Here is a 12,550-nt window from a genome sequence, read left to right as displayed (position 1 = left end):
AGTTTTTACTAATATATGAAGCCATATGTTTAAAGAGATATTTGAATAATTTGGAATTTTAAGATATTGGTTTAAAAGTGTTTACAGAAACATCTTTTTGCAGAGGAGAACTTGAAAGTTCTAAAACTCTCATTTAGTTTTTTTAAAATTTACTTTTATAATGCTTTACTAACTTATCTAATAGTCAGAGAGGGGAAATACATTGGTATCTAATTAAAGTTTAGAGCAATAAAACCCACTGGATTAAAGAGCTCTTGTTTTGTCATTAGAATTGTGATTCACATCATTATTTTAGAATATCTCTGAGTAAGAAAATATGTAGTATTTGGACATCAGGAAAAATTAAAAAGCAGGAAATACCACGTTGCTGAAGGATTTTGCACTCCTCTCTTAGTCACTTCCATTGATGAGGTAGTTGCATTCATGTAACCCATAATCCTCACTTTTTTTTCTTAATTAGGTATCCACTGTAGAAAGTACTTCTTGGCTTTCTGAGATGTACCCGAATGACACACTCCCCGCACCCCCAACTTGAAACAGACCTCTTCACTTGTAAAAGAAATTAGGCAGGCTAATAAGAAAATGTGGTTTTTATGAAAAGAAATTTTAACTTCAGACTTTTCACTAGCAAATAGTCACATCTCATTTTCCTCCTTTGTAAAACGGGATTACTACTGGCCCTACCTCTTAAGGTATTGTATAAGAACTAATTTGTAGCTGTTTCTCCACAGTACCAGGTGATAGAATATTAACTTTTATCAGATGCTTAATGTTCAATTAAGTAATTTTGATGTGAAAAATAAAAGCATATGCTTAAAAAATACTGTAAAAGTTTTCATATTTTTAAACAAGGCAGTTTTGTAGTCTTTTAAGATTAAATACAGCTGCTCCTGTTTTGTTTTAAACTGAGGCTTTGGAATATTTTGTGTGAGTAGGAAACCTCTAGGAGTTCAGAAAAGGTTGAAATATGTTTTCTAACTAAATGCAGTGCACATTCCTGGATCAGTTTTCAAAGACTGGTCAAAACCTGCTGTGTTAAAATAACAACATACACTGTTTTTCATCAGATTTGTTGATGATGTAAATAAAATGTGTAAATATATTAGTAAATGTTAATTTATGTATTTTAAGTTAACGTTGTAAAATATGTCATAATGTGATTTTTTTATTCAAGTGAAAACGTGTGCAGCTATTTTGAATAGTGGTTTATAAACATTCATATTTTTTATCAAATGAACTTGCAGTTTTTGTGTTTTATTTCAGTACTGTTAACGTGAAAGGGACAGTTCAAGGGACTGGAATCCAGGACTCTGGCTCCAGAGCCTACGTGTATCCATTTCTGTTACGCCACACACGTCAAATGGCCATACAAGTCTAGAGTCGGTTGAGAGCCTTAGGAATTTAGGGGAGGAAAATCGTAGTAGTTACACTGAAGCAGTTACTTAAACGATTTGACATTTAAAAAACTTGTAAAAGCAGAATAACAATTTGAAGATATTTTTAAGGATTCATTTTTATAAGTTATCCTTCATTCTACTGTTTTAACAGTAAATTACATTTTTTATACTTTCCCTCCATCTTTGCTTATGCATACATATTTTCACATAATGGAATTCATAATACCCGGTTTAGAGTCGTCTTTTTTTCATTTAACTTTATGTGGGTTTTTTTTTTTTGCAAGTTGTTTAGTTTTTATAATTATTTTATTGGCTTCATAATGATTGAATTGATATAACCATATAGGTTGCTATTACCAGACTGCGGAGTTTATGATTTTTTTCAGTATTACAATAGGCACTTATCAATTGAGGTATTTTTACTTTTTCTATCTTTTAGATTACTTTTTTATCCTAAAAAAGCCTGAGATAACTATATTAATAAGGTAGAATTTATTTTTATGACTGTACATTTTGCAATTTGGGAAGATGCAGTAAAACTGAAAGTGAGGCCAACAAATCCACTCTCCTCCCGCTGCTCCCCCTGCAGCAAACCTCTCCCCAAACTGGTTGCTCAGACGTGAGAAACTGTCTCAGGTTTTGCTTTTTTGAGACACTAGTATATGAGCCAAGCTTAGGCTATTCAAAATTTTTTTAAAATCACAATTTGACGAGATCATGATCAACTACCTACCTTTGAGGAAACTGAAGTGTACTTGGCAAAGAAGAATAACCTGGTTTTAGGAGGGACAGAAGGCGGATGAGCCTTAACGGAGGTAGAAGTGACCGGGGCGGGAGCGCTCGAGAGCGTTTCTCTGCTTGAACTCGGTATCCGGGGAGCCTCGAACATCCTGAAATACTGTGGCCAGTCGTCAACCAGCCTTCTCGCCTAGTTGGGCCCAGTGGTCTGGCAATTCCCGCCTCCGTGTTTGCGACACCCTGGCCGCTGTAAAGTTCGGAGATTTGAATTGAGCGGCACTGACGGATGCTCAGAGAAGAACCTGGCAAACCTTAAAAGCGTTTCCTCTCCGTTGGTCTACAAACCTGAAGAATGAGACTTCGAGTTTCCAAGGAAACGGATGCACGGGTTAAACTACCGGTTTCAAAAAGTCAAACGGAGAAGACTCTTTTCCTTTAAATTCTGCGGTTTACTCCAGTCGTTCACTCCTCAGGCGTTCGCCTTCCGGAGCCGCCAAGTACCTCGGGTCTCCTTGCTGTGGAGGCTTCCATCGCGTCTCGCTGCCTGACCTCGCGCTGGGATTGGTTGCTTGGTTTCTGCTCTGGCGGGTGATTGGCTGCTGGGAGTGGAGGCGCGGGAGGCGAGAATTGGGGCGCGAGAGCGCTGTTGAGGGGACTGAAGAGAGCGGCCGAGAGAACGGGGAGAGCGGCGGAGTCGGCGCTCAGGCCCGGGAGTGGGAGCCCGGTGATGAAGAGAGAGGTTTGGGGCCTCGCCTCTCTGCCAGGCTGCGCTGTGTTTGCTCGCAGATACCGGTTTCCTTTTCTCCCGGGACTCGGAGCCCAGGCAGCGCTGCCTGGGTTTTCCTCAGAACAGGCCAGCCTGTCTCTCGTGGGACGGCGCGCAGCCTGCCCGAAGGGAGCCTTCTGCTCTCGCCCGGCCGCCGTGCGGGCCGTCGGGGTGACCGCGTCCCCGGGCCTCGGGGGTCTGAGCACGCGGAGGGCGGAGGGAGCCTGTCCCGACCCCCGGGGAGCAGGGCCCGGGCCCCCTCGGCCCCGCGCTGACTCGTGGCGGCGGGGGCGACGGCGGGAGGCGGATCGGGATTTCGTCTTTTATCCCCTGGTGGTGGCGGTGGCGGGGAGAAGCCGCCTCATTCTGAGACGCTGGTTGCGGCGACTGCGGGCGGGATGGATTTCTAGGCTGTATCTGAGGAACTAGCCGGCGTTGCGTTATTGGCTGGGATGAAGGGGTTAGAGTCCACCAAATCTCTTCTCAAGAGTTTCACAGATAGAATCACAGAATATTAGAACTGGGAAATACCTTAGAATAGTGCTTCTTAGCTTCTTTTGGAACACATAAGCTAGGGGTAAGGGTATAATTGGCTTCATAATCTACTGAATTGCTATTTTAACCGTTCCTCCATCCCCAGGTTGAATTTGCCTTTTTTTCCACTATTGCAAGTAATTCTTCAGTTGGTAACAGTGTATATCATTCTCGCCTCTATGTTCAGTTATTTTATTAGGATATAGTTCTGGGAATGAGAAATCCATGGACTTTCTCTTCAGAGAAACACAGTCATGTACCAAGACTTCTGCACGCGATAGCAAGAGATCACAGTCTCTGACTTCCCTCTCTGGATCCTAGAGTAAGCATAGGTGGTTTAGAAGAGGTGGGGATTAAAGTAGATCACCTCCTCTGTGTCAAATACTGGAGTTTAGGCACGTTCTATCCATTACCTCACTTAATTCTTAACTCAATGCCTGGCTAATTTTGGTCAAAAATCTGTCAGGTAGATAATATTATCTCCATTGCACAGATGAAGAAACAGACTGAGGTTCAGTGATTCACACAGTGGGACTCACACTTAGGCTTGCTTTACTCCAAAGCCCATCTTCTTTTCATTATACCCTTCTGACCTTTAAATCAGAATTATCAAGCACCTACTGTGTGCCAAGGCATTTTCTCCCTTACAACAGTTTTTAAATTAGGGATTATTACAGATAAGGATCTTAGTCTAGAGAAGTGAAGTGACATGATCAAGGGAACATATCTGAGTTGTTGTCAGAACCTGATCTAGCACCTGTACTTCTAACTCCTGATCCACAGCTTTGGCAGAGTAGGGCTACAAATCCAGATTTGTCAGATTCCGTGACATGTTCTCAACCACTGTGATGGTTAAGACTAGGAAATTCTTTTCTTTCCATTTGTTTTGTTTATACATTTATTAATTCCAATTTTTATTTCTAGACTTCTGTCCTAGTGTTGGATATCTGGTTTTCTTTGAATGGCGTTGTTTCAATATTGATTTTCATTTCTGCTGCAGTTAGGAATCTAAGTAAACAAGAAAGCATGATGTCTTCAGTGGTCTGAATATGCAATTGGTGGGGTGAAGATTAACTTTACTTGTAAAGCTTATCCATCACAGCTTGCTATGATGAATTCTGTAAGTATTTTTCAGCAGTTAAGTCTTTATGAAGATACAGATGCTTATAATTCATAACATACACTGAATCTGTGACTACATTGATTTTCTCAGATAGTAAATGGATTGAAAATGTTTGCTGGGTTCATTGAAGAACATCTAACCATTGGAAAAATAATGCTAATCACTACTAAACTGTATATGATTAGGAGGCAAAGGAGACTATTCTGAAAAGTATTCTTAGCTCATTTGGGACTTCTATTTACTTACGGAATTACTGCTTTCTACAAAGTATTTACTGTCTTTTACGCAGAGTACTATATTTCTCACCATATTTTTTTGCTATATTTCAATCATATAGAAAATTAATATACAAACGAGTAAACCAACTTTCCAGCTTTGTTAAATCTTAATATTTTGTCATATTTACTTTATACCTTGTCTACAAGTAACAAGATTACTAGCATCCTGGATTTATTCTTTTTCTTTCCTAGCCATGTTTTTATACTTTGACTGCATATGTATATATCCATAAACAATATAGAGTACTACTTTACATGTTTTTAAACTTTGCACAATGATATGATACTATACCTATTTTTCTTCAGCACTTGATTTTTTTTGCTTATTATTTTTAAGATGTAGCCCTATTGATTGCTAACCCATTTTAATTTCTGTATAGTATTCCACTGTATGAATATACCAGAATTTTTTTTATCTATTTTCCTTTTGACAGACATTTAGGTTGTTTACATTCTTTTGCAATAAACAATAAACAATGCTGCTATGAGCTTTCTTATGCATGTTTCCTTGTGTTCGTGTGGGAAAGGTTTTGGATATGCACATAGGACTGGATTTGCTGGTATTGGGTATCTTCAACTTTACTAGAAATTGTTAATTTCTGTACAAAGTGGTTGTAGCAATTTACACTCCCCTAGCAGTATCCCCCATTGTTTTGTTTTGTTTTGTTTTTGTGAGGAAGATCAGCCCTGAGCTAACATCTGCCAGTCCTCTTCTTTTTGCTGAGGAAGACTGGCCCTGGGCTAACATCTGTGCCCATCTTCCTCCACTTTATATGGGACGTCGCCACAGCATGGCTTGACAAGCGATGTGTCGGTCCGCGCCCGGGATCTGAACCGGCGAACCCCAGGTCGCAGCGGAGCACCCGCACTTAACCGCTTGCACCACTGGGCCGCCCCCGCCCCCCCCATTAAGTTTTCATCAAAGATATTGGTGTATTCTAGTTTTACAGAAATGATGGTACTTGCATCATTAAGGCACAAATTGCTTTTTTCATTTCTTTTGTGCTTATATACTTTTAAGTCCAACATAATTTTAGGGAGAGGTGTAAAGGAATAAGCTCTAGATTTAAGTGAATACTAGTTCTGCCTTCTGCTATTGCTATGTTCCCTGAAGTACAACCTTACTTGTTGTATTTGTACCTCTATTGGAGAGAAACCCTAATGAAGTAAATTGTTCATTGATTTTTTTTTATTGTTTTTGTGTCAGTAGATTGTCAGAGGATTAAATAGTAAGCAACATTGTTTGTTGAAGAGCCCTACAGGAAGTGGGAAAAGCTTAGACTTGCTTTGTTCTGCTTTAGCATGGCAACAATCTCTTCATGGTAAGTAGTTGGTTGATATATTCAGGTTGCTTATTGAGACCTGAAAAAAATATAATAAAGTACTTTTTATCCAGAATAATTCATTTAAAGAAATAGCAGTAATTAAGAATATACTTTAGGGGTGGCCAGCCCCATGGCCTAGTGGTTAAGTTCGGCACACTCCACTTCAGCGGCCCAGGTTTGGTTCCTGGGCATGGACCTATGCCACTTGTCAGTGGCCATGCTGTGGTGGCAGCCCACACACAAAATAGAGGAAGATTGGCTCAGATGTTAGCTCAGGGCAAATCTTCCTCAAGCAAAAAGAGGAAGATTGGCAACAGATGTTAGCTCAGAGTGAATCTTCCTCAGCAAAAAACAAAAAAAAGAATATAATTTAGGTCTTTGTTTTAATCCTCCTTGCTTGATATTTTAATAAATCTCAATATAAATGAATACCCGAGTGGTTGTACCTTTATTACATTATTAATCTTTGACTATTACATTTTTGTAAATTATGTAAATTGATAACTTCTCTATAAATGTTTCTGACATAAGTGTTTCTCTTCTGTCCTAATTTGATGCTGCAGATAGGGTGACCAACTTGTCCAGATTTGCTAGATACTTTCCTGGTTTTAGCACTGAATCTTACATTTTGGGAAACCTCCCAATCCTGGGCAAATTGAGGTGGTTGCTCACCCTAGCTGCAGAGGAAGATTAATGGTTTTTTAGTTAGAAATACTATAAATAGAGGTTCTTTCATTTTTAGGGAAGCCAGTGGATGAAAGATTCAGTAAAAAACCTAAAGTACCATTGTTATGTTGTTGTACAGCTGTTCAAAGAATTTTACAAACAATGACATGAGCCAAGGAACTTCACATTATTTCAACAGTCCAAGTACACCACCTTCTGAAATGTCACTTCATCAACTTGTCAAGGTAGTTTATATTTTTGCCTGGGTCTGTTGGTATCTGTAATAGGAGCCTTCATTACTGTTGTTATGAGACCTAATTTGATACATTTGATTAGCATAATTGATTATGTACCTCTACTTAATTTCTCTGGAATTATTTTTAGATAACACAAGAGTGGTCAGAAATCCTTGGACTGTTTTATTCTTGGCTTGACTTTTAATTTATTTGGACATTTTCCTAGCTTAAATCATTTTTTGAAGCACACAAGGCAAAATAAATAATATTCAGAAATTGATGTTACTTGTAGGCAGTATTGTTAATTATATGTTAGAATTTTATAAAACATATTGATTTGTATTGTAAGACAAAATCTAATTAGCCTCATTCATTCTTCATAAGTTTCCATGAACTTCTGAAGCCAGTATCCTACCTGAGGGTAAGGTATGTTTTAAATATGATCCTTAAATAGTTCTAACTAGATTTATTTAAGAGAAATATATTAAGAATAACATAAGATTATTAATTTTTAAAAAACATTTCTTTGGCTTTGACTATATGGAAAGGATTGATCGTTATCTGCCTAAGCCAGAAACCTGGGAGACATCCTGTACACGTTGCCCTACCTTATTTCTCCGTGCAAGTCTCTATCTCCATTGATAGCTCCCCGATCCAAACTACCGTCTCTTGTTTAGAGCACGCAATAACTTCTTTTCCTGCTTTCACTCGTGCCATTCCTTAACTAATCACTAGCAGGGAGAAAAGAGGTTGCCATGATTGACTTAAGTCTAAACAGTATCTACTTCCTAAAATCACGAATGGAGTCATCTTCCTCTAAAGCACATGACTATGTGTGGAGGAGGGTAGCTGCTGGAACTAAAGTGTGATTCTGTTAGGAATGAGGAAGAAGAGATGGAATAGATACTAGAGAGGTGACCAGTAGTGTTGTCTACACTGTTTTGACCCTTAGCCCTTTTGACTTTCTTTCCACTCCTTCAAAGGGTCATGCTTTCTTCTTTTTATTTTATTTTATTTTTTTATTGTGGTAACATTGGTTTATAACATTGTATAAATTTCAGGTGTACATCATTATACTTCTATTTCTGTATAGATTACATCATGTTCACCACCCAAATACTAATTACAGTCCATCACCACACACATATGCCAAATCATCCCTTTCGCCCTCCTCCCTCCCCCCTTCCCCTCTGGTAACCACCAATCCAATCTCTGTCTCTATGTGTTTGTTTGTTGTTGTTATTATCTACTACTAAATGAGGGAAATCATACGGTATTTGACCTTCTCCCTCTGACTTATTTCACTTTGCATAATACCCTCAGTGTCTATCCATGTTGTCACAAATGGCTGGATTTCATCGTTTCTTATGGATGAGTAGTATTCCATTGTGTATATATACCACAGCTTCTTTATCCATTCGTCCCTTGATGGGCACTTAGGTTGCTTCTAAGTCTTGGCTATTGTGAATAACGCTGCAATGAACACAGGGGTGCATGTGTCTTTACGCATTGGTGTTTTCAAGTTCTTTGGATAAATACCCAGCAGTGGAATAGCTGGATCATATGGTAGTCCTATCCTTGATTTTTTGAGGAATCTCCATACTGTTTTCCATAGTGGCTGCACCAGTTTGCACTCCCACCAGCAGTGTATGAGAGTTCCCTTCTCTCCACATCCTCTCCAACACATGTTGTTTCCTGGAAGGACAGTTATTTTGATTCATAAATTAACAGTTTAGTTTTCTTATCCCTACAAAGATATAAATGTTAGTCTTCATACATTTAAAAATGCAATTGTATTATTTTTTGAAAAACTTTCCTCCATAAGTTAAATGATAGATTAGTTTAATGATTTCTGTTTTCCTCTAAATTTGACATTAAACTTTTTAGGTTTTTCTTTAAAATTTTCTTAGTTTTTATTAAAATAATTTCGTTTCCAACCTGTGGATTGGATAATTGTCTTTTTACTTTCCTATCATCTCCAGTCTCCTCACTGTCTCTTAAAGTCAGAAAATGGTATCAATACTTCCTCTCTTATATGAATTACCTTTCAGCGTCCACTGCCTGTTCCCTTTCCTTACATTTTAGATTCATCTTTTTATACTAATAATTCATATGTCAAAGATCTAGTGAGGCATCATTCTCCATGTGGTCAAAATATAGTTAATAAAAACATTGTTGGGGCCAGCCTGGTGGCATAGTGGTTAAGTTCGCATGCTCCACTTCGGTGGCCCGGGGTTCGCCGGTTCGGATCCTGGGCGCAGACCTACACACCGCTCATCAAGCCATGCTGAGCTGGCATCCCACGTAGAAGAACAAGAAGGACATACATCTAGGATATACAGCTATGTGCTGGGGCTTTGGTGAAAAAAAAAGAAAAAAAGAGGAAGATTGGCAACAGATGTTAGCTCAGGGCCAATCTTCATCAAAAAAAGAAAAAAGAAAAACATTGTTTTTTAGAATAGAATGTTACCATCCTGATATTACTTCGTTCCTCTATTCATAATCATTTTCTTTAAAATTTATTTATATTCTCTTCATTCTTGTAAATCCTCACAATGGGTGAGGTATTCTCACAGATACATTCTTATGCTTATACTTGCTTTTTACTTGTTCAAAATAAATGCTAACATTGTCTATATACTTTATAAAAGTAATTGTATTCTTTGATTTAGTGTAGTAGTAGCATTTATTATTTTAATTCATTACGTTTGCCTAGTGTGTAGAAGAGATGTGGGTCCAGCAGAGTGCGCTGTGACCTTCAGATAAAGTGTTGATGTTGGGCAAAACCTTGGGCTGTTTTTCTCCTTTTTCTTACACCCTTGCCATTTCTTTTCTGTCTCTGTCTCTATCTCTTTTTCTCTCTCCCTCTCTCCCCCTCCTTCTTTTCCTCTCTTCGATATTTAAATATTCTCTAGGATCTCAGGAGAAAATGACCAGTTTTCTCTGAAAAGTATTTTATAAGTCATTTTCTCATAGTTTTAATTTACTTTTATTTTACGTAGTTGCTTATATAGTAGTATGATGCTTACTATGTGCCAGAAACTGTTCTAAGCACTCCAGAAATATTAATTCTCCTGGTAAATACAGGTTCATGGGAGTTAATGCTTATTGCAAGTTCTTTTAACTTTTCTGTGGATTTGACAATTTTCAAAATAAAACAAATTTAACTCAATTCTTATAATAATCCTACGAGGAAGTTATTAATATTTTCCCTAGTGACAGATGAGGAAATTGAGGCACAGAGAATTTAAGTAGCTTGTTCATGTCACAAAGCTAATGAGTAGAGGCTGGTTTAAAACCCAGGCAGTCTGGCTCCAGAATTGATCCTCTCAGTCACCTCACTATTCTGCCTCTGAATAAACTCTTCCAGATGACCTTTGGATGAAAGACAGTTCATTTTTAAACTATTACAGGTCATATTCTATGCTACCATATAGATAACTCATTCAAGATTAGTTCCTCTTTTAGTCTTTCTCTCAGCACTCTGTTCTTTTCTTTAAAATGCTCACCAAAGTTTAATTATATATTTATTTGTAGGTTTAACTGTTTTATTTGCCTCCTTGCCAGGCCACCCATAAGGACAAGTGTGATGGATGTCTCTCCTGTTTACTTTTTTATAACAAGCATCTGGCACAGGACCTGCACCTAGTAGGTACTCATATATTTGTTGCATAAATTAATGAAAAAATGGCCAAAGTTAAGGAAGTGGATGATTTACCACTATTTCTTATGGCTTACAACTTTTACTCAGATCCATATACTTAAGGAAGTGTGTCAATGCTGTTAAATATAGGAGATTTAAAGCAGATTTTAAAATGTTTTTTCTTTTTTATTCTGCTGTACATTTTTGTTGTAGTTTTTTATGTACTAGCACACAAAAATAAAAGATCAAACAGTGATTTCAGGGACTGAGAGGTAAATTAGTGCTTAATATAAACAAAAGATTAAACACAACTTGATTTCTGTAGCTACTCTAGGAACAAGTTGTTAAATAATATTACCAACAAGTTGAAATATAATTTATTCAAGGCAGCAAAATATTTGAAACCTATTGTATGCCAGACGCTTAAAAACAATAACCTATATTTCTTAAAGAATTAATAATAATGATATGATAATAGCTTTTTGCAATAATACTTGTGCCAGGCAATTTATATGTACTCTCATTTAATCCTTATATCAGCACTATGAAGAAAAAAATATTGAACTTACATAGTTGAATACATAAAGAAAGCAAACGTTCTTATTAAGTTACAAAAGTAAGGTTAATAATCAGTGGAAACTGACTCAGTCTTGCTGCCTTGAGCCTGATATTTTGTTTACCCCAAGTGGGCCCTTGGCTACTGGTATAGCATCTAAAGGCAGTCCTTTATGTCAGGACTCTTAAAGTTGCAAGTGACAGGGGGCTGGCCCGGTGGTGCAAGCAGTTAAGCGTGTGCACTCCGCTGCAGCGGCCCGGGGTTCGCCAGTTCGGATCCTGGGCACGCACCGATGCGCTGCTTGGCAAGCCATGCTGTGGCAGCGTTCCACGTAAGTGGAGGAAGATGGGCATGGATGTTAGCCCAGGGCCAGTCTTCCTCACCAAAAAAAAAAAAGAGGATTGGCAGATGTTAGCACAGGGCTGATCTCCTCACAAAAAGGTTGCAAGTGACAGAAAACTAAATACAAACTGGCTTAAGATAAAAAGAGAATTTGACATATGCCACTTAAAAGCCCAAAGATATACTGCGATATTGCCTCATCAAGAGTCTAAAATTGTGTCATTAGAACTCGATTTCATATTCTTTCCAATTGCTGACTTCCACTCTATTGGCTTCATTTCAAGTTCTACCACCTGGTGGCGTGGTGGAGGCCAGCATTTCTGAAGCCAGCTCCTCTTAGGCTCAAGTGCAGCAGAAAGGAGGGCAAGTTCTCTTCCAGCAGCAGCAGCAAAAGTCCTGCTGACTCACATGGGCTCTGAATGGGTCACATGCCCGTTCCTGAACCACTGTCACCAGGAGAATACAGAGTTCCCATTGGCCAGGCCAGGCCACGTGTCTTTCCCAGAATCCAAGGGTAGAGAGTTAACTCCATTCAAATCATAGAGACCAAGAATCAGCAAAAGGGTAGTTCTGCACTGGAACTCAGGAAACTGTTACTAAAAGAAGGAGAAATTAGTAAATAGCCTAAAAATAATAATAACAGCAGATGTCTCCTATATAAACTGTGACATGGTTGAGGTTCTCTTATTTGTATTTTACAGTAGTCCACCTTTATCTGCGATTTCACTTTCCATGATTTCAGTTATCTGCAGTCAACTGTGGTCTGAAAATATTAAATGGAAAATTGCAGAAATAAACAATTCCTAAGTTTTAAATCGTGCACCATTCTGAGTAGTGTGATGAATTCTCACACCATCCCACTCTATCCCGCCCAGGACGTAAATCATCCCTTTGTCCAGTGGATCCATGCTGTATATGCTACCTGCCTGTTAGTCACTTAGTAGCC

The 12,550-nt window shown here is 38.4% G+C and overlaps 1 long non-coding RNA gene across 2 annotated transcripts; it reads left to right on the top strand.

The window, feature by feature from the left end:
* Positions 1-2,327: 2,327 nt before the first annotated feature.
* Positions 2,328-10,861, top strand: LOC131422519 (uncharacterized). Of its 2 annotated transcripts, XR_009224098.1 has the most exons (5): positions 2,329-2,723; positions 4,436-4,555; positions 6,044-6,158; positions 6,904-7,072; positions 10,631-10,861. It is a non-coding gene; the product is annotated as an uncharacterized LOC131422519 (long non-coding RNA). The 2 variants fall into 2 exon arrangements; XR_009224097.1 differs by lacking the exon at positions 10,631-10,861 and having other exon boundaries at positions 2,328-2,723.
* The last annotated feature ends 1,689 nt before the right edge of the window (positions 10,862-12,550 follow it).

Source organism: Diceros bicornis, chromosome 26 (assembly GCF_020826845.1).
Source record: "Diceros bicornis minor isolate mBicDic1 chromosome 26, mDicBic1.mat.cur, whole genome shotgun sequence".
In the NCBI taxonomy this organism is placed as follows: Eukaryota; Metazoa; Chordata; class Mammalia; order Perissodactyla; family Rhinocerotidae; genus Diceros; species Diceros bicornis.
The sequence above is the reverse complement of the archived record's forward strand: the minus strand, read 5'-3'. Positions and strand labels throughout refer to the sequence as shown.